At 38.4% G+C, this 22,038-nt stretch overlaps 1 pseudogene; it reads left to right on the top strand.

The window, feature by feature from the left end:
- The first annotated feature begins 6,485 nt into the window (after positions 1-6,485).
- Positions 6,486-6,585, top strand: LOC131172348 (small nucleolar RNA R71; annotated as a pseudogene).
- Positions 6,586-22,038: the final 15,453 nt, after the last annotated feature.

The following is a 22,038-nucleotide window of genomic DNA, read 5'->3' as shown; positions in this document are numbered from 1 at the left end:
TTTTTTTCAGAATTTTTGGACCTCGTTTTCAGTCCCGAGGCAGAGTAAAAATTTAAAATTTTGTATTTTGAATCAAACCGGTCTAATCGAACCGGACCGGATCTGTCGAATCAGACCGGCTCCCTTCCCTTTTTCATCCTCCCCCGCGCGTCCCTTCCCCCTTCTCTCTTCCTCCCGTTTTCTCTCTCCTCCTGCCCCTGCCGCCGGCCAGCCACCTCCCCCTGCCACCCCACCGACCGCGCCACCCGCCTCCCAGCCAGTGGCCGCGCTAAACGGCCGAAAACCGCGGGCGAATTCCCTCCCTCGCGCGCGCGGCGTTTCGACTTCTTCGGCCAAAATCCAGCCAATCCGGCCACCAATTGGACCGGGTCTTATGTCTAAAATCATCTACTCGGCGAGAGCTTTCCATAGACATCAAGAACGCCGAAATCCATCGAGCGGTTTGTCCAATTTTTGCTCGGGAAGTTTTTAGCCCATTTCGACTTTTGGGCTTGATTTCTCGAAAACCATGAATCCCACGAGAAAACCGAGGGTACCAACACGCTCCACTCGTCGAGAGCTTCGCGGCGACATAAATTTCGAATTTTTCCAACACCATTTTTCGGTGGGTCCCACGGAACTTCGCAGTGTTTTTCTGAGCATTAAATGAGCTTAGAAAATTCTGAAAAATTTATGTACTAACCCCCGTGTTATGGGCTTCGTGTAGGTATCCTCAATTCGCGGAAATTCGGCGCTGACCGGTGCGTGAATTTCGGCATGCACTGCACTGGAAAAGTCTCCGAATTGGACCGAGGTTTTGGCTACCCCCCCCATTGTCAGACGTCCCAAGCGCGTCCCCGAAGTCAGAATCGGCAAGGGTAAACCCGAACCTTGCTTTTTCGTAATTTTCTAGTGCTTAAATAGGATTAAAAATCCATAAAATATTCGTGGTAGCTTAGAAAATTATGATTCTTTTGGCAATAGCCTAGTAATATTGCTAAGGACCGCGGGGCAAAGTTTTAGAATTTTTAGAGCTTGTTTGGGTAGTTTTTGCAAAAATGATCAATTATAAGGACTAAATTGAAATTTTACATATTGTGATGGATGATTGATTTGATGGGCCCAGGAAGGGCTGTGTGATGTGATTGAGTTGTGGATATATGGATTGTGAATATAGAAGTGTGTTTTGAGCCCTTTTTCAGGTTGGGTAGGTCCTAGGTATAGGGGAGACTCTGTCGGATTTTCGGCACGACTTAGGATGTAATTGGTCTTTTCTTGATTTGTATTGAGTCATTTGTATTAAATAAATGTAATGTAATTGTCAGGGGAGCCGGGACAGCCTTCTTCCTCCGCCCAGCCGTCACAGTGACCGTTGTCAAGTCTGTGAGTAAAATATTAATTTTAATTGTAATTTCGATATTATTATATGCTCAAGCATGCCCATGCATCACTTATATGCATATATTTATGTAGTTAAACCTTAGGCACGATTTATGTTGCATTCATAACTGTGAAAGTGCCATGTATATTGTTGTGGTAATTTGGAGCAGTGTGCGTGCGTTGGCGTGCGTGTGATGTGGTGTGGACTATGGATAGGACGGGTAGACACAGCATGAGTTCTTCGCTGGGACCCGGTCCTTCGGGGTAGACACGGCTTGAGTTCTTCGCTGGGACCCCGATTTGGTATTTAAGTGGAAGTCCGAGCTGAGTTCTTCGCTGGCACCAGGTTGGATTTAAGAGAGCTGTATAGGGGATTAGCTCCCATATATTATGATTGATGTTACAGGGTGCGTGAGTGCTCCAAATTGCCTTTTTGATGTTATGATGTGAAAATGATGTTGATGTTGCATTTCACTCTACAGGGTACATTAGTTTTAGATAGTTATAGAGATTATGGTTAAAATTGATATTTTACTCTCTGAGTCGAACGCTCACTCCTGTTCAAAAATTTTTACAGGCCACAGGAGGATATTTTTTTGAGGTTAACCTGCTTTTCTCCATCGCAGGTCGTTTATCAGTATTTGTGTAATTCTATAAACTTCTAGAATTTCCGCATGTGTTAGAAATATTTATTTGATTTGGGTCTGTAAACTAAATTATTATTTTGGACTTATAAACTTAATATTCTATGCATGTTTGATGGATTGGATGAGGGAGCTGAGCTCCCATTTATTTTTATGCTGATGAGTATGTGGAGGGTGAGCTGAGCTCCCCAATTGAGTATTCTTGTGTTTACTGTCGGGTGAGTCAAAAACTCCCCGTTGGTAGATCCATTTTATGGCCGGACTCTGTCTGGTTGGTTTCTTGAAATTGGGCCCAAATGGGCCTTAGAGTTGGGTTAATGAACAGTTAGGCTTACTACGGGCCTCGGGGGCATTAGGCTGGCCCAGGTCCTAGTGCCGGTTCGGCCCATAGGTTGGATCGTGACACTAGCATCATTAGTTGGAGTTGCAATAGCTTCCACCCACTTTGACACATAGTCAACTCCAACTAGAATGTATTTATTACCATATGAAGGAGGAAATGGCCCCATAAAATCTATTCCCCAGACATCGAATAATTCCACTTCAAGAATATCATGTAGGGGCATTTGATCTCTTTTTGACAAATTTCCACTCCTTTGACATTTATCACATTCTAACACAAATTTCCTCACATCCTTAAAAAGATTTAGCTAAAAGAAACCAGCATGCAAAATTTTACTAGCTGTTTTAGAGATTCCAAAATGTCCTCCATAATCAGAAGCATGGCAATGATGCATAACACTTTGTGTCTCCTCATCAGGAATACATCTTCTTATTAAACCATCACAGCATCTCCTAAAGAGTAAAGGATCATCCCATCTATAAAATTTTGCCTCATGTAAAAACTTTTTCTTTTGTTGCCATGTCATTCCTAGAGGTAAAACTCCACAAGATAGATAATTCACCAAGTCTGCATACCAAGGTAGTTTAGCAACAAGAGAGAAAAGTTGTTCATCCAAGAAAAACTCATCAATAGGGACTTCATCCATTTCTTCATCATCCAATTTCAACCTACTAAGATTATCCATAACTACATTTTCAGCTCCCTTCTTATCTTTAATCTCCAAATCAAACTCTTATAGCATCAGAATCCACCTAATGAGCCTAGGTTTAGCCTCCTTGTTACGGAGTAAATACCTGATGGCAGCATGATCTGGAAATATAACCACCTTTGAGTCAATTATGTAAGGTCTGAACTTTTCCAATGCAAAGACAATTGCTAAGAATTCCTTTTCAGTTGTTGCATAATTTGTTTGAGCCTCATCCAGTGTTCTACTAGCATAATAAATAGCATAAGCCCTTTTGTCTTTTCTTTGACCAAGAACAGCTACAATTGCATAGTTGTTAGCATCACACATAATTTCAAAAGGTAGGCTCCAATCGGGAGGTTGCATGATTGCTGCAGTGATAAGAGCTTGTTTCAACCTACAAAAGGCATCCAAACACTCTTGGTCAAATACAAATGGTATGTCATGACTTAACAAATTAGACAAAGGTTTGGCTACTTTAGAAAAATCCTTGATAAAGCGTCTGTAGAACCCGGCATGTCCTAGAAAACTTCGAATTCCTTTGATATTGGTAGGAGGAGCCATTTTCTCTATCACTTCAACCTTGGCTTTCTCAACCTCTATTCCTCTGTTAGACACCAAATGTCCAAGCACTATCCCTTCCTGAACCATGAAATGACACTTTTCCCAGTTTAACACAAGGTCAGTATCTACACATCGCTGTAAAACTTTAGAAAGGTTAGCCAAGCATATGTCAAATGAAGATCCATAAACATAAAAGTCATCCATAAAAATCTCCATTATATCTTCAATGAAATCTGAGAAGATTGCCATCATGCACCTTTGAAAAGTGGCTGGTGCATTACACAACCCAAATGGCATCCTCCTATAAGCAAAGGTTCCATATGGACAAGTAAAAGTGGTTTTCTCTTGATCATTTGGATGGATAAGGATTTGAAAAAATCCTGAATACCCATCTAAATAGCAAAAATAAGAATGCCTAGCCAGTCTTTCTAACATTTGATCAATGAAGGGAAGTGAAAAATGATCTTTTCTAGTGGCAATATTTAATTTTCTGTAATCTATGCACATTCGCCAACTAGTCACTGTTCTTGTGGGAATCAATTCATTATTTTCATTTTTGACCACTGTCATTCCACCCTTTTTTGGGACAACATGTACTGGGCTAACCCAGGTACTGTCTGAGATAGGATATATGATCCCTGCATCAAGCAACTTCAAAATTTCCTTTTTAACAACTTCTTTCATATTTGGGTTCAACCTCCTCTAATGTTCAATAGATGGCCTACAATTTTCTTCCAAAATAATTCTGTGCATGCAAAAGTGTGGGCTTATTCCCTTAATGTCATCTATGGTATATCCTAAAACTTTCCTAAATTGCCTCAACACTCTTAACAACTTATCAACCTCTAAAGTACTCAAGTTTGCATTTACAATTACTGGATAAGTGTTATTAGTGCCAAGAAATTCATACCTGAGCTGAGAAGGAAGTTGCTTAAGTTCTACCTTAGGTGCATCTTCTTCCTTGAATGATGGTTGCTTAGATTCGACTTTTTCCTTTTGTGTGAGTTGAAAAACTGGAGCAGAAATGAATGGTGGACTACCCTCTAAATATTGAGCATATGCAGCCACATGAGGGTTGTCATAGTCTATGCTTCCTCCATGAACCAAGCAATTTTCAAGTGGATCTTCCGGATATCTCTTTCTGAAGTGTTCTTCAACCAGCTCATCAATGATATCAATTCTCAAACAAGTATCAGCTTCAGAATGATGCTTCTTCATAGTGTTATTAATATTGAAAACCAATTGATCTTCACCAACTCTAAGAGTCAATTTTTATCCTTTAACATCAATTAATACTCCTGCTGTAGCTAGAAAGGGTCTTCCTAAGATAATTGGAATATTAGAATCCTCTTCCATGTCCAAGATGACAAAGTCAACAGGTATATAGAACTTCCTAACCTTCAGAGGCACATTCTCCAAAATCCCTTCAGGATACTTAATTGATCTGTCAGCTGACTGAAGAGAAATGTGGGTTGGTTTTAGATCTCCCATATTGAGCTTCTCATAAATGGAGAGGGGCATAAGGCTAACACTAGCCCCTAAATCACATAAAGCTTTTGTGGAACATGATTCCCCAATGTGGCATGGAATTGAAAAACTCCCTGGATCCTTGAGCTTTGGAGGAAGTTTCCTTTGGAGGATAGCACTGCATTCTTCTGTCAAAGCTACAGTTTCATGATCTTCAAGTTTCCTCTTGTTTGAGAGAATTTCTTTTAAGAATTTTGCATAAGAGGGCATTTGTGAAAGAGCATCAATAAAAGGCACATTTATGTATAGCTTCTTCAAAACCTCTAAGAACTTTCCAAATTTCTTATCAAGCTTGGCTTTTTGAAATCTTTGTGGAAAGGGAAGTTATGGCTTATAGGGCTCTGGAGGTATATACTTCTCTTCCTTTTCTTCAATTTTCTCTTTACATTTTTCTGCATTTTCTTTCTCACTTTCTTGTTTTTCACTCTCATAAGTTTCTTTCTCATTTTCTCTCTTCTCACTATTTTCACTTTTCTCATTTTTCTCACTCTTCTCATTATTTACAACTTTCCCACTTCTTAAAATGATAGCTTGACACTGCTCTCTTGGGTTCTCCGGTTGACTTGGAAGTTTTCCAAAAGACTTGGTACTTGAGGAAGATGCTTATTGTGCAATCTGATTTTCCAACATTCTGTTATGTGTTTGCATCTGTTCTAGCCTTGCTTTCATCTCTCTCATCTCTTCATCATGCTTAGTTTGGTTAGCAAGAATTTGTTGTAATACAGCTTCTGTAGTGGAACTTTGTTCTTGCTGTTTTGGTGGAGGTGTAGGATTCATGTTTCTCTGCTGAAAATTAGGTAATGGTTGCCTATTTTGCTGATATGGAATTCCTTGTTGCTGTTGTGGCTGAAGATTCTGATTTGGGACTTGACTTTGCTGATTTCCCCATGAAAAGTTGAGATGATTCCTCCAAGTTAGATTATAAGTTTGAGAGTAAGGATTCCCCATTTGTTTGTTTCCATAATTACCAACATATGCAGCTTGCTCTCCACAGTCTACTCCACAGCTGGTAGTTCCTTCTGCATAAGCAACTTGTTGTGAACTTCCAGATGATGATAATGAACTAACCAACATACTTAAATCTTCCATCTTCTTAGCCAAAACATTTGTAAGTGCATCAAACTCTACATTAATCATGTTGAATGGATCAAGATCACACATTCCAGCAGCTTGCCTCTTTTGAGTTGGAGCTGGTCCTCTTGGACTACTCCAAAGATGAGTATTCTTTGCAATTTTCTCCAATAGCTCATAAGTTTCATCTTCATGCTTCATAATAAATTCTCCTCCTGTTTGAGCATCAATAATCCCTCTCATTGCAGGAGTAACATTGGTGTAAAAATTCTGGTTTATCATCCATTTTGGAATGGCATGATGTGGGCATTGTCTCTCTAATTCCTTCCATCTCATCCATGATTCATAGAGAGTTTCATTTTCTCATGGTCTAAAAGCTATCATTTGATTCTTCAATTCTTGAGTTTTTCCAGGTGGAAAATATTGTGCAAGAAATGCATCAGTGAGTTGCTCCCAATTTGTAATGGAGTTGTGAGGTAAAGAATCAAGTCAATCCAATGCTCTATCTTTCAAAGAGAATGGGAATAGCTTCAATCTTACTGCATCATCAGATACTCCATGTTGTTTTTGCATATCACAAATCATAGCAAACTTCTTTAAATGTGTGTGTGGATTTTCAAAAGGATGTCCCCCCAAATTGGGAATTTTGAATCATTTCAAGAACTCCAAAATCCATCTTGTAACTATTTGCATCAATTCTTGATCTTGCTATACTTTCTCTCAAGTCATCAAAACGAGGAAAAGCATGATCCATCATACTTCCCCTAGGCACATTAGCATTTACAACTTCTTCACCTTGGGCTGCATTTTCATTGTTTCGATTATTTCCAGCATTACCACCAATTCTAATTCTTTCATCAGCCATGTCTGCTTCTAATTCAGTTTCTCTCAATGCTTCTTTTCTTTTTCTGGTTTCTTTCTTATTGGCTTTACAAAATTTCTCAATTTCAGGATTAAACAATAAGGATGTGTCACTTGTGCTTCTTGCTCTTCTCATAAAAGATTAAGAGTACTTGAAAAGAACAAACAAACACAAAATGAAAAGATAACAAAGATAAAACTAAAAACAACTAAAATAATAAAGAATTCAATCTTAAACAAACAACTCCCCGGCAACGGCGCCAAAAACTTGATGTGGCCCAACCGCAAGTACACGGGTCGTTCAAGTAATATAGAAAAGATATTGTTCCCATGAGGAGTTGTGTTAATGTTTGAATTTTTGATATAAAAAGTTGACTAAATTAAACTATTTTTTTGAAATTAAAGCAATAAATTGATAGATATTGAAGTGTAAATTTTATGTGTGTGAGATTAATAGTCTATTCAACAATGTATTAATTAAACTAAAATTGCATCAAATTAAAATAAACAAGTTGAAATATGGAAAAATTTAAAATGGCAAGCAATTAAATTCAATTAGAAATTAACAATGATAAAAAGGCGATTCCGGAGTTCGGGAGTTCATATTCAAGCTATTTTGGGATTTTTAAATTGGTTATCCAATCTTGTGGAACTTATGGGTTTTAAGGAGATTAATTCTTAAATCCTTTGAATACCCTTTCAAGTGGGACAAAGAGTGCCTTAATCAATCTAATCCTACTTTCGTGGAGTTAAAGTTAATTAAGACCCATTAAGTTCCTTAATTAATCTGTAAATCCTCTTAATCCTTAGTCTATTTCTAGATCTAAGTCAATTAAGTCCAATTTCTTGATTATCTATCACAAGGTTTTCTCCTTTCGGTGCCTCAACCATGGATTAAGAACAATACTTAATGGGATCCTACACTAAGCATGTCATTGAGTACACAAGAAATGAACAAAACTCATTAAGACCACAAAATATGGATTACCCAATCAAAATCCACAAAATATCTCAAATATTACATCCCTTACTCCAGAATAAAAAAAAAACTACTCACAATCCATGTTTAACACAAGAAATTCTGAGTTAATATAGAAATAAAACTTTAATCTAAGCTAAGAACTAAGAAACCCAATATTAGAAAGGTAGGAAAAATGCAAGAAAAGAAAGAAATCTCCAAATCTGGTTGGAAATGGTGTGGGAGATGATTTTGACTCTTCAACTGCCGCCCTCCTCCTTTTTCTTTTTCTTCCTCCTTTTTTTCTCTTCCTTTCTAAAAGGGATAAGGGTCTATTTATCACTTTTTTCTAACAAGGAGCCCTAAAATGGTGTGTTTGAGGTGTGATTTTTCTGAGGGAATCTTCTGCCAGCTCATCAATGAAGTTTTTGTGGGACTGCATAAGTGGACTGCATAAGTTATGCAGTCCCTTATGCGATTAGCTAGTTTCGGCTCTCTTGTGCGAAACTGCATGAGCAAGGTGCAAGACAGCATAGGTTATGCACAATTCTGTGAGGTTGCATAAGGGAGGCACGAATCTGCATAAGTTATGCGGCAACTTATGCAGATTTCGGCAGGTGGTTGGGACAGTTTCTTCTTCTTATGCAGAACTGCATAACTTATGCGGCAAGTTATGCGCAATTTGGCCAATGTATACTTCAACTTTGAAACTTGTTTTTGACATCTTTGGCTGCAGAAATCATTCCTCAAAAGTAAAATTTCTTTTTGGTCCTTCAAAAATACCATTTTTCCTACAAAACAAAGTAAAAATTACAAATTAATCCAAAATTGGCAATTATGAAAAACTAAATAACTAATGAAATTAGCTAAAAGTGACTAATAATCAAGTAAAATGGCTATGAATTTAAATCTAAATGACTATACAAAATGTATGTATCACCACATTTATTTTTTTAGTTACATCATAATTTATAGACCCAACTACCACATTTATTTTTTAGTTACATCATAATTTTATTTTTTTAGTTACATCATAATTTATAGACCCAACTACCACATTTATTTTTTTAGTTACATCATAATTTATAGACCCAATAATTTATAGACCCAACTACCACATTTATTTTTTTAGTTACATCATAATTTATAGACCCAACTACCACATTTATTTTTTTAGTTACATCATAATTTATAGACCCAACTACCACATTTAGATGGAATCCAAAGAAGCTCTAAACGAGTACTACTTTTCTACACTCTCTCTCTATATATAATTAATTTATAAATATTATATTAGTTAAGAAAATTTCTTATATACACCACACCAGACTATATTAAGTCACTCAATTGACATATTATTAAAATAATATATAAAATATAATTTTTTATTTTTTAACTGATTATTGGTGTAAAATAATTTATGTATTTTTTTAATAAATCATAAGTATATCATAATCTATTGAATTAGATTTATTCGTGTTAGAGATACTTATTATAGAAATAAAGCACTCTCAGCAAAAATTTTTTTTATTCATAAATATTGAACGTTTGATTATATTCAAGAGATATAAAATTTTTTATCATTTGTGTCGCAAGGTGTTTTGCGATCGCCTGAACGAACCCTCACCGAAGTGGAAAAGAATGAGGACTCGCCACTTTAATTTTGAGGGAAATTAAAGAAAACCATTTGCGAAGATAAATTGAAATAAAACCACTTCGAAACAGAGATTCTAAGTTCGGGATCCGTAAACGGGTGGGGAAGGTGTTAGGCACCCCACCTCGTCCCTTAATAAGGGTAAGTAGATTTAACTTTGCATTCTTTATAAATTAGTTAGGAGGGCTTGAATGGAAATGTTAATCCTTTTAACAAAAGGAATATTTGATTTTTCACTAAATTCAGATTACCCAGATACATAAGTAAATGAGACAACCTTAGTGAGTTACTGTTGTATGTTAATTTTGTTTGAAGGGGCTATTTGGTTAAAATTCAATTTGAGAATCGGATAAGAACTCTCCTCCGATCTCTTTTAGATTAAAATTAGAATTTTGGATCGAATAAGAACTCTTCTCCGATCACTTTTTTTAAAATTTTGGGTTGAGAATCGGATAAGAACTCTCCTCCGATCTCTTTTAATTAAAATTTTAGATTAAGAATCGGATAAGAACTCTCCTCCGATCTCTTTTAAAATATTTGTTAAAATTTTGGATTGAGAATCGGATAAGGACTCTCCTCCGATCTCTTTTAATATTTATTAAAATTTTTGGATTGAGAACCGGATAAGAACTCTCCTCCGATCTCTTTTAATATTTATTAAAATTTTAGCTTGAGGATCGGATAAGAACTCTCCTCCGACCTCTTTTAAGTTGTTTGTTAAAGTTTTAGGTGAGAATCGGATAAGAACCCTCCTCCGATCTCTTTTTAAATTATTTGCTGAAATTCTGGTTGAGGATCGGATAAGGACTCCCTTCCGCTCTCTTTTATTTAAAGGGTAGTCGGATAAGGATTTTTCCGATCTCTCTAAATCTTACCTATCGAGAGGACCTAAGGCTAAGGGTTCTGACGTTCAAAGGTGTCAGGGGGTCTGAGCAAGACTTCTTTAACTTATTGGTACCTTAGGACTGGGCAGGGGATACCAAACCGAATCCTCCGACCTTCCTATATGGTCACCTCACCAGCATTTTCGATAGCCGATCTATTCCATTTAGTTATCCAGGGTTTGGTTTTACTCTGTCTTATGACGTCTTGCCCAATAATCTATTGAGTTATTCTAATGACTCAGCCTCACCATTTTTCTGGCTTATTATTTAGACCTTTCATTATTTCAAAGGGACTCTTAAGTTGCCATTACCTACATTTCATCCAACCACTTATACATTACTCGGGACTAGATGACTTGCGTTCAGAAATAATAAAGATTAACAAAAGTATGGATTGGCCGACACGGAAATAAACTAGAGCACAACCTTTCTTTGTATTTTTTTCTAGCGTGATATGAACTTAAAGAAAATAACATGCATAAAAAAAAAGAAGAAAGGAAATACGTAAAACAAGAACTAAACTTAATAAAATGGCAATATGAACACTGACCTGTAAGGAGTCGAATCTAGTGAACTAACTACAGAATCACAAAACGTAATAAGATTGCAAGTTGATAGCCGGGAGACTAAGGTTCGCCTTGGAACAAAGAGTGCTTCACTAAATGCAATCGAGTCAGAATTGTACCCGAGTTTAAATGAGATTGAGCATGGACGATGGAAGTGAAAATAAAGATAACAAGGAACTGAAAAATGTGAGCGTTACGGGATAATGAACGAGCTGAAAATGGAGAGTTTCAGTGTTCAAAATCTTTTAAGAAAACACTTCAGAAAACTGGTTCCAAAAGTTCTTCTTATGAAAGCAGAGTAACGATCTGAATTAAATTTCAGAGTTCTTTCGCTATAGTAACTACCTCATTTTCTTGTCCGTCCCTTGAACAGTTTTTCATGCAGGTATTTATAGGGACCGGGTGCTTCCCCTGAAGGGTCAGGATCTATCTTGAGGGAGATGGAGGGTCAAGATTTCAAAGGACATAATCCGAAGCTCAAGAATTAAAGAGAATCAGGACAGACGGCCGAGATCCCCTTCAGAATATTTGTCCTTTTCCTCCTTTAATCTGACGGTCCCAAATTCTCTTGTCCGGGGCGATCCAAGGGCTAGGAGTGAAAGGCGCCGGTCTTGTCGTCTTCTTCTTTGATCCAAGGGCCCCGGGCTAGTCCTTACAAGTCAGATCAACGGTGGAAATTGGAAGGTACAGCGCTGTCATGACATATTCTGGTACCTGTCAGTAATGCAGGCGATTCTGGGGCGTGCGGTTGAGATTTCACCTGCAACGCTTTAACTACCTCGGCTCTGATTATGACGACAGTGGTAGGCACCTTATTCTCTTTGTTTTCTGCTCTCTCTTCCTTTCTGATCTTCTTAACATGATCCTTCTCCGATCTTTTATACCGGCCTCCCTTCTTCCGATCTGTATCATTCTGGTCCTCCCCTTAATCGGGTCCGGTCTAGGTCAAAGCATTAATTTCCCTTGATTCCCAAAACGTCTACTTCGTTTTCTGCTTAGCAATAAATGCTTGATCTCCCCCTATATATACCCCTGACCCAAAAACTTTCTCCATTTGATTTTCCTCTTTTTCTCCTTACTTTCTTGTTCTAGCTGTTCCGGCAGTAGTTCCAGCCATGATTGTGGCCTTTGATCTTTTTTCGATAGACCTCTTTATTTCCCGACTGAAAATTTACGATCCCGGTGATCGAAGAATCATGATGACCTTATCCGATGACAATGAGAGAACCGGACTAATTAACCGATCTGGGTCGCAGACCTCGATCGTGCTGATATCGAATCATTCGACCGATTCAAATGGCGAACTGATTTCGAGTGAGAAAACTGCTAATATTCCCCTCAACACCGGTGACTGCTCCTTGGCGTTCATCTGGCTCCTCACCACACTGGGTGTTCTGACAGCGGCTCGGTTTCGAGAGGTAACTTTGATGACGACCTCTCTCATTCTCATGAGAGTCATAGTCCCCCCATCTAAGCTGTACATCTATCCCATGTCAACAGCCAGTCTCCTGGTTGAATACATCTTTTGACTCAGCCACGAGACTAGGCTTTGACATAAGCCTTTTGGATGGGATGTTCCACCGGTCTCTAGAGATCGCCCAAATGATGTAATTTTACTTTCAATGTAATCCGATCTCTAGAGATCGCCGAAATGATGTAGTCCGACTTTTGATGTAATCCGATCCCTAGAGATTGCCCAAATGATGTAATCCGATCTTTTGGAAATAAAAATTTTATTTTGTCAATTATCATTTTTATTATTTTTGCATTGGTTATTTTCCAATCTCTGGTGTGTTTATCCGATTTGGTTCCTAACTGAACAACCCTTAACCGATCTGTACTTCCAAACATTCGCCTTAATTAGTTGATCCCTAACTAGCCGGTCTCTCCTTATGGAATTTTGAAATATTCGTGAGACGTGTCAGAACAGCTGGCGAGTCTCGCTAACCGATGCATTGCCTGGAACATCGTGAGCATTAAATGCTCGGACGAGTATAAATAGGGGTGGGGTTAGCCAGTTGCTCTCTTATGCCATTTTCAATCTCTCGTGAACAACTTCAAAATTCTCTCGTTTCCTCAAGTTCTTCCCGACTCCGATCAAGCTCCGGTAAGGGTTTTGATCCTTCTTTTAGTTTAAATTCTTTATTTCCTTTGAAAATGAGCAGCGCCGAAGGTCAGAGAGTGGCGAGCCCTCCTTCCATCCAATTCTCATGGTCATCTGATGAAGTAGAGGTGGTCGGGCCAAGCGCACGACCTGAACCTCCTAGGGTCTTCGTTCCAGCTCGGGGACAAGCGACATCATCAAGGCATGCGCCTTCTTCAGGGAGAGAGAATTTTCCCATGGACGAGCTGCCATCGGTCCTTCAAGAAACTGATTTGCAGTCGTTCAGCCAGGAGTACAACATTGAGCCTGATTCATATGAACTTATCCGATGTCACGGCGATCACCGTGCCGATCACTTCTTCGAAGAGAACGACATGATTATGGTATATGAAGAGCAGTTGAAAGCCGGGCTGCGGTTCCCTCTTGACGACTTCTTTAAGGAAGTCTTAAAATTTTACCAAGTGTGCATAGCTCAAGTTCACCCGAACTCGTGGCGGATCTTAGTAGCCTTCCGAGGCCTCTGCCGAGCTAAGGGATTCCGTCCTACGCCTAAGGTATTCGCCGAACTGCATAGATTAACTCGTCGAAAGGACGACGAGTACTGGTTCTTCCAGGCGAAGCCACATTGCAGGCTTTTCACCGATCTGCCATCCTCCCTGAAGAATTGGAAGAACCGCTTCTTCATTCTAAGGAGCAAAATTCCGAACAGCTTTGAGGGTTTCCTCAGAGTAGCTACACCAAGGCCCCTTAATTCCGAAGCGTCTCGTGTTGAATAGGGAAGAGGGTGCAATGGTGATGGAGTTGAAGGAACAGGCATCCCGAGAGAAGTTCTCTTGTTTGGATGCAGTGACGGCCGAGCTGCACCATTGGACTATGGAATTGATCATCGGCAAAGATCGTGGGCTTCAGCTCTCTGACCTCGGCATTTTCTACATCTCAGATCTCAGGACCTTAGCGATCTCACTGACCTCTTCTTTGTGCAGGTATGGCAAGCGGCGAAGCCTCCAAAGAGAACCGGAAACGAAAGAAGGAGATCTCCCGGAAGGTACGGGAGATGAAGCAGGCCGAGGAGATGCAGACACCTCGTCATGAGCCCGGGGAAATACAGGAAGGCTCGTCTCAACCTTCGGGACCGGTGGTCGTAGAAGTGGTTCGATCCCCTCCTCGCCGGGAAGAGCAGCCTCCACCTCATCCAGTTACTTCGAGCGCGGAAGGGGGTCCTTCCCAACAACAGGTGAGGCACTTTTCCCGCGGCACTCAAGTTCTGCTCCACTCGCTGGAGAAGAACCAGACTGTTCGGGAAAACTCGGGTTTCGCTAAGGTGTTGGGGTCCTCTATCTGCCTACGGGAGGATCGGGATAGGCTGTCTCCGGATAATTTTGAAGACATCCTGACCCGATCTATGAGCCTGAATGTGGAGTGTTTGGTGAACCAGCACATCATACGGGAGAAGGCGCATCGCCTGGGTAAAAAGGTCGAGAGGATGGGTCATGAAGCAGCTTCCCTCCGATCCCAACTATCATCCGCTCAGGACTACATATCTCAACTTGAGGGGCGAATGAAGTACTATGAGGACAAGCTGGCCAAGCAAGCTCATGTTCTAGCTGAGCGAGATCATGCTCTTGGAGAAGTTCAGGCGCTCCGGGCCGATGAAGCTGCTCAACTCGCTCACCTTGTTGAGGAGCTCAAGGCGAAAGAAGAAGAGATGGTGACTGGAGTGGCCGGCGCTTATGTGAATGCTCACAGAGATCTCCTGACCGAGCTCAAGAAGCGTTATCTTGAGGAGGACTTCTCCTGGATGGCCAACCTGGCTCCCAAGGATGAAGGTGAGGATAGCGAGGAGGAGGCTGAGGGTGAGAGAGGAGATGGACAAAATGTAGATCAGGCTGGGGGTGATCCTCCAGCTGAATAATTTGTACAAATTCTGAAATGAAATGAAATGAAATGCCTCTTTTGTTTGGTGAATGGTTGTGATCAGAAAATTTCTAAATTATTTAAACACTTGATTGTCTGAGTATATTGAAATAACTGAAAGTGATTATTAACCTAAGTGTGAGAGATCGGAAAACACAATGAGCATGAGATCAGTAGGGAACCAATGCTAAACGGGACTTGATTGGAAATTTGGCTTGAACATTTAAGATCAGAATCATCATTAAACCGGAACGGAACCTTTGATTATTTCTAAACTTCTAAAATGAGAGATCGGCAATAAGACCGGTGACATAAAGATCTAGTGTCGGTTCAATTTTGTTTGACAAGAGAGATCGGGAATGTACTTGACTGGTCAGGAGATTCGACAATTGGTCTGAGAGGTCGGTGAGTGATTTAATAGGTCGGTAAGGCTTAAACTGATATGAGGACTTAGCATTGATTTAATTCCTTGTGAGGAGAGATCGGAAATGTGGTTATCTAGCAAAGAGAGATCGGAAATGTAATTGGCTGTCAAAGGGAGACTTAGTACCAGGGATCGATTTCAAAGTTTATTGATTCTGGGGATCGGCCAAAATATGGTGTCGACAGCTGCCCCTCTTTACATAATTTCTATTAAAGGGAAAAATTTTTCCGTGTAGGAATTATGTAAAGATTCAGACCCATATTTTGGACGATTAGGTGTTCGAAGTTAGGGAACTAAAGCATACCTAAGTTAGTGACCTAGAGATTGGTAACAGGAGTTAAAATACTAGAAAATTAAAATCAACTTGGATCAAGGAACCAGAGGTTGATAACAGGAAATTTAAATTGCATGAAATTAAAATCAACTTAGATCAAGGAACCAGAGGTTGATAACAGGAAATGTAAATTATAGGAAATTAAAATCAACTTAGATCAAGGAACCAGAGGTTGATAACAGGAAATTTAAATTGCAGGAAATTAAAATCAACTTAGATCAAGGAACCAGAGGTTGATAACAGGAAATTTAAATTGCAGGAAATAAAAATCAACTTAGATCAAGGAACCAGAGGTTGATAACAGGAAATTTAAATTGCAGGAAATTAAAATCAACTTAGTTCAAGGAACCAGAGGTTGATAACGGGAAATTTAAATTGCAGGAAATTAAAATCAACTTAGATCAAGGAACCAGAGGTTGATAACGGGAAATTTAAATGCATGAAATTAAAATCAACTTAGATCAAGGAACCGGAGGTTGATAACAGGAAATTTAAATTGCAGGAAATTAAAATCAACTTAGATCAAGGAATCAAAGGTTGATAACAGGAAATTTAAATTACAGGAAATAAAAATCAACTTAGATCAAGGAACCAGAGGTTGATAACGGGAAATTTAAATTGCAGGAAATAAAAATCAACTTAGATCAAGGAACCAGAGGTTGATAACGGGAAATTTAAATTGCAGGAAATTAAAATCAACTTAGATCAAGGAACCAGAGGTTGATAACGGGAAATTTAAATGCAAGAAATAAAAATCAACTTAGATCAAGGAACCAGAGGTTGATAACAGGAAATTTAAATTGCAGGAAATTAAAATCAACTTAGATCAAGGAACCAGAGGTTGATAACGGGAAATTTAAATGCATGAAATTAAAATCAACTTAGATCAAGGAACCAGAGGTTGATAACGGGAAATTTAAATGCATGAAATTAAAATCAACTTAGATCAAGGAACCAGAGGTTGATAACGGGAAATTTAAATGTCACACCTTACCCCTCTGTAAGGCATAACATGATCCCGTAGAATACTTAATGAACTACCGAACTTCACCTACCGATAACTCATTAAGCACCCTACAAGGGATTTTAAAACAATTTCTTACTTTTGGTAAGTGGTGAGCATTTCTAATAAGTATTTAAAACATGTACTTAAGTGAAAAGCTAGTTGGAAATTTTGGTCCATTTTATTTTTCCACAAATTTTATAAAAATTTTGACAGAGTTTCCTCTTTATTTTGATAAAACCGTTCTTCAAATACCTGTAAAAAGCACTTCTAAAAATTTTTTTCAACCACAACTTCAATTTCACAATCAAACTCTATCAATTTCAACAATTCCACAATCATTTCATTTGAGACAAAACAATTTATATACATCCTTACAAAATTCACATCAAAAGAAATACAAACTAAATTTTATTACAAACTTCATATAAGTTTTGTACAAGCTGCTCAAGACCCATTTACATGTCCATACCTTTATATGCAATACATACATCAAAATAAATATTTACTGTGGTATAAATTATACCCAAGACTTCAAGATGATAGCTCCTCACACCTCACTCGGTCACTTTGCTTCTAGTCTCTCAGATTCACAAAGAATAGAAGCTATCGCTGAGTACTAGGACTCAGTGGTACACAACATACTAAAATAATCTTTATGCAAAAATAAAATCACATTTATTCAAAAATTTGACTAAACATGAGCATTAAACACAAAACATAAATTATGAGATTTTAATGCAAACCAAGTTCATTTCAAAGTATCAAAACACATTTCATAAAACCCACAGTTAGATCATGCCATTCGAAACAAATAGAATCTCAATAGCCAGAGGCTAAAGAGAAATCATATCATAAGGCTAGCTAGCTCAAATATATGGATATCCATTCACATCCTCTTCTACTGGCACACCTCAACACTTCTCCAGAGAAGGAATCAAAATTCGAAACTAATTACCCCCACTAGTCGTGCTAGTGAGGTGTTCAAATATATGGTCATGACACTGTGGTTTCAAAACTTATCTTAACAATTTGCTAAACATTGCTATTTCAAATATACACAATAACTTTCACAGTTTAATCAAAACATCATAAATAATGTCACAAATAAACTTTCAACAATTCCAAATCACAAGTAAAATACATCTTTCGTTCACTTTATCAATGAATTTTAAAGCATGAAGATGTTGTGCACAAACCTCAAGCGAGTGGTCCCTTAGCCTCGACTCGGTTCCTCGGGTTCTTTCCCGATATTCTTTTCAACTGAAACACACAATTTTACAATGTTTCAGTACTAGAACTTAACATAAATCCAAAATAATTTTAGCTTCACAATTACCTAGCTCTAACGTGCTAAATTCGACGTTATTTAAATTTTGTGTTTCGGGTTACTATTCACTGCACTATTCAAGTCAAATAGTTGACTTTCTAAGGCTTAATAGGTATGGGAACTCCAACTTCACCCACATACCACATTTTGGTCATTAAACTTGTTGGTTTTGGTCATTTTCTCAAAGCTTAGGTCATTTTGGCAAAATTGCCAATTTTCGGTTTTGGTGCTCCGAAGTTGCACTGTTCCATTGGTCGATCTACTGTTGGAATTTGACAAAACTTCCTTCGTAGAAAATGTTCTACTATGTCTTAGGTTTCCATCGGTTTAAGAATTACCTAAATCCGAGTTTTCTAGAGAGAGTTATAACCCTTCAAACATTACTGCTCAATATAAATTCAGCAGAGTAGCAGGTTTGGTAACTCAACTTTGCTCAATAATTTGAATGGGTTAATGGCATAATTTGGGGTGGTGTTCTTCATAACATTTTTAGATCTATACCTTATCTAATTGCTGGTAAAATTTCAGGTCAATTTGACCTTTCTAGCTCGAGTTATGACCAAATGAACAGTTACTGTTCATTTGGTCAGTTTGGTGCAGTGGCAGCCTGCTCTCATTTCACTTTGGTCAATTGGTTCACCAAGTTTTAGTCAGTTTTTGGCCATGGTTCCTTAATGAAAATTGTGCTATTTTATGTATATTTTCATCTTCAATTGGTGGCATATCAATTGGGCTTGTAAAATTCCCGTTTTGGTCCTTCAAAGTAGGTTTGGTCATGCTGCCAGCAGCATGACCATTGGACCTACGAATTTGGTTTTCATTCCAACAATTCCCACACATTCATTTGGTCATAATTGACCATTATTTCACTTCACAATAGGTCAAAGATATCATTTGCTCATTTCTCACATTTTTTGTTCACAAACCCTAATATTCAAAACCCTAACTCATCCATCTTACTCACTTGTTGAATTCTAATTGCATTTTTAGTACTCATACCCTCACTTACACTTAACCACTTCATTATTTGTATCAAAATTACCCATTTTAACATTAGTTTGCTGCTGGCCAAAATTCCTAGGATTATAGATAGGCATGATTTTGCATGTTTTCATGTATTTCTAGCCACTTTCATCTTACTTCTATACTTATAATTCAATCAAAATTAAGGAAGAGAGCTTACCTCAATTGGAGCTTTCCAACTTCTTGATTCTTCAAGCTTTTTAAAATTTTTCTCTTCCCAATCTTCTTAACAAGACTCAACTACAAGTTTTAATTAAGAAATTTATAAATTTTATGGCTCAAATCTTGGGTTTAAGAAGCTTTTTAGTGAGCTTCAATGGAGGAGGTTAAGGAAATGAGAGAAATGAGAGAGGAAATGAGGGTTGACGGAAATTGGGAGAAGAAATCATTTTTTTTTCTTTTCTTTTTGTTATTATATGTCTTAGGAAGACCATAATTCTAATTAAATAAAATTTTAATTAAATTACTTATGGCATCATGCATGTGTCATCACCTTTGACTTTTCCATCTTCTTCTTTTTTTTTCTATTTATTTTTTTTTTCTATTAGTTCTTTAATTTAATTCTCGATTCCGAAATTTTCTTTTCTCCAATTTTATTTGACAGTTAGGTCAGGAGTCAGCTCTCGGGGTCAATTGACCAAATTGCCCCTCGCCGATTCATCCCGGTTTGCAAATAATTCCATTTTTCTTCCAGCTCCCTGACCTAATTATTTGACTGGCTTAACAGTTCTTTTTCGTGATTTTCTCTTTTCCACTGTGTTCATAATGGTCCTAAGGACCGCAGCGTCACTTTTTACGGTTCGAAATTTGAGTTTAAAACGACTTCGCAGTCGTTCCCGAGAAGGTCACTCATCGCTGTGACTCTCGGCTCGTTTAACTTCTTATGTTCTGTTTTTCTTATTTATAGTTAACTAATTAAACATTACTAATTATTTGTGTTTATAGCTTCTCAAGTTGTCTTAAATGTGAATCTAATCTCCTTAATTGTCCGGACCGACACCGGTCACCGGAACAGTGAAATCTACCAGGCTATGCAAACGGGGTGTTACATTAAATGCATGAAATTAAAATCAACTTAGATCAAGGAACCAGAGGTTGATAAAGGGAAATTTAAATTACCGAAAATAAAAATCAACTTACAAAGCAAGCCTAATCCGGACACAAGAAGTTCTTCCCCAATGAAGTGTACTTAACAGAATCTCGAAGGCCAATGATTAATGGAGGATGAGTTGTAAGACTTGACCTATGACCCCATTTCTGCAAATGCCTCTTTTCCTTTTTTTTTTTTTTTGGATGCCCTTTCGGGTTTTCACCCCTATTTTCTTTTCTTTTTGTGTACCCTTTTCCTTGTCATTACCTGCAAATCTCATAGTAAAGTACGTGAGGTTATCAATTGTTAAATCCTAATCTTATGGCAAAATTTTAACTGATTAATAGCGCATTAAATAACGAGAAGGATAATATTAAAGAGTGAGTAGACAGGAAAAATAAAAGCAGAGGGAATAAAGTATAACTTTATTACGGTTTTAGGAAAAACAAGGATAAAGTTTCAAAGAAAAAGGGTACAAGGATAGATCTCACATATTCCTTGTGGTTAGCTTCGAAGTCCCTTAACTGCCATTGTTTCCAGTACTCTGAAGCCTCATGACGGTTTATTTCCCTTCCTTATTTCTCCCTTTGGATTCTTGGGATGCCCTTTCGGGTTTTCACCACTAGGCTTTTTTTTTTTTTTTTTTTTTTTTTTTTAGGCTCGCTCTTTCAGGATGCCCTTTTGGGTTTTCATCCTTCACTCATTTTACAGAAAGCGCCCCTTCGGGGTTTTCGCCTTCTTTCACATATTTTGCTAGGGGCGCCCTTCGGATTTTCACCCCTACCTTTTTTTTTTTTTTTTTTAGGCATAGTATCTCTTGACGGTGTCAGCATTCACAGGTCTTGGGAATTCTTCACCGTCCATGTGGGTCAACATCAAGGCTCATCCAGAAAATGCATTTTTAACCACATAGGGTCCCTCGTAGGTTGGTGACCATTTGCCCCGGGGATCATTTTGATTTGGCAGCACTTTCTTCAGAACTAGGTCCCTGGGTTGGAATTCGCGTGGGCGAACGCTTTTGTCAAATGCCCTAGCCATTCTCCTCTGGTATAACTGCCCATGACATGCTGTTGCTAACCTTTTCTCATCCATCAAGTTTAACTGATCCAACCTCGACTGGATCCATTCTGACTCATCAATCCCCGATTCCTTCAGAATCCTTAGGGAAGGAATTTCAACTTCAATAGGTAATACTGCTTCCATCCCGTAAACCAGTAAGTATGGAGTTGCACTAGTTGAGGTCCTTACAGAAGTCCGGTATGCGTGAAAAGCGTAGGGAAGCATATCATGCCAATCCCTATATGTGACCGTCATTTTGCGGATTATCCTCTTGAGATTTTTGTTTATGGCTTCCACCGCTCCATTCATCTGGGGACGGTATGGGGAAGAATTGTGATGTCGGATCTTGTGTTGATCACACAATTTCTGAATCTTTGGACCATTTAGATTCTTGGCGTTGTCAGTGATGATTTCATTGGGGAGACCGTGCTGGCAGATGATATTGTTTCTGAGGAATTTGAGAAACGTGTTTTGTGTAATATGGGCGTATGACATGGCTTCGACCCATTTAGAAAAATAGTTGATTGCTACTAGGATAAACCTGTGCCCATTAGATGCCTTGGGGTTGATGGGACCAATCACATCGATGCCCCACATTGCGAAAGGCCATGGTGAGACGAGGTTGAATAATTTGTGAGGTG

Source organism: Hevea brasiliensis, chromosome 13, assembly GCF_030052815.1.
Source record: "Hevea brasiliensis isolate MT/VB/25A 57/8 chromosome 13, ASM3005281v1, whole genome shotgun sequence".
Taxonomy (NCBI): domain Eukaryota; kingdom Viridiplantae; phylum Streptophyta; class Magnoliopsida; order Malpighiales; family Euphorbiaceae; genus Hevea; species Hevea brasiliensis.
The sequence above is the reverse complement of the archived record's forward strand: the minus strand, read 5'-3'. Positions and strand labels throughout refer to the sequence as shown.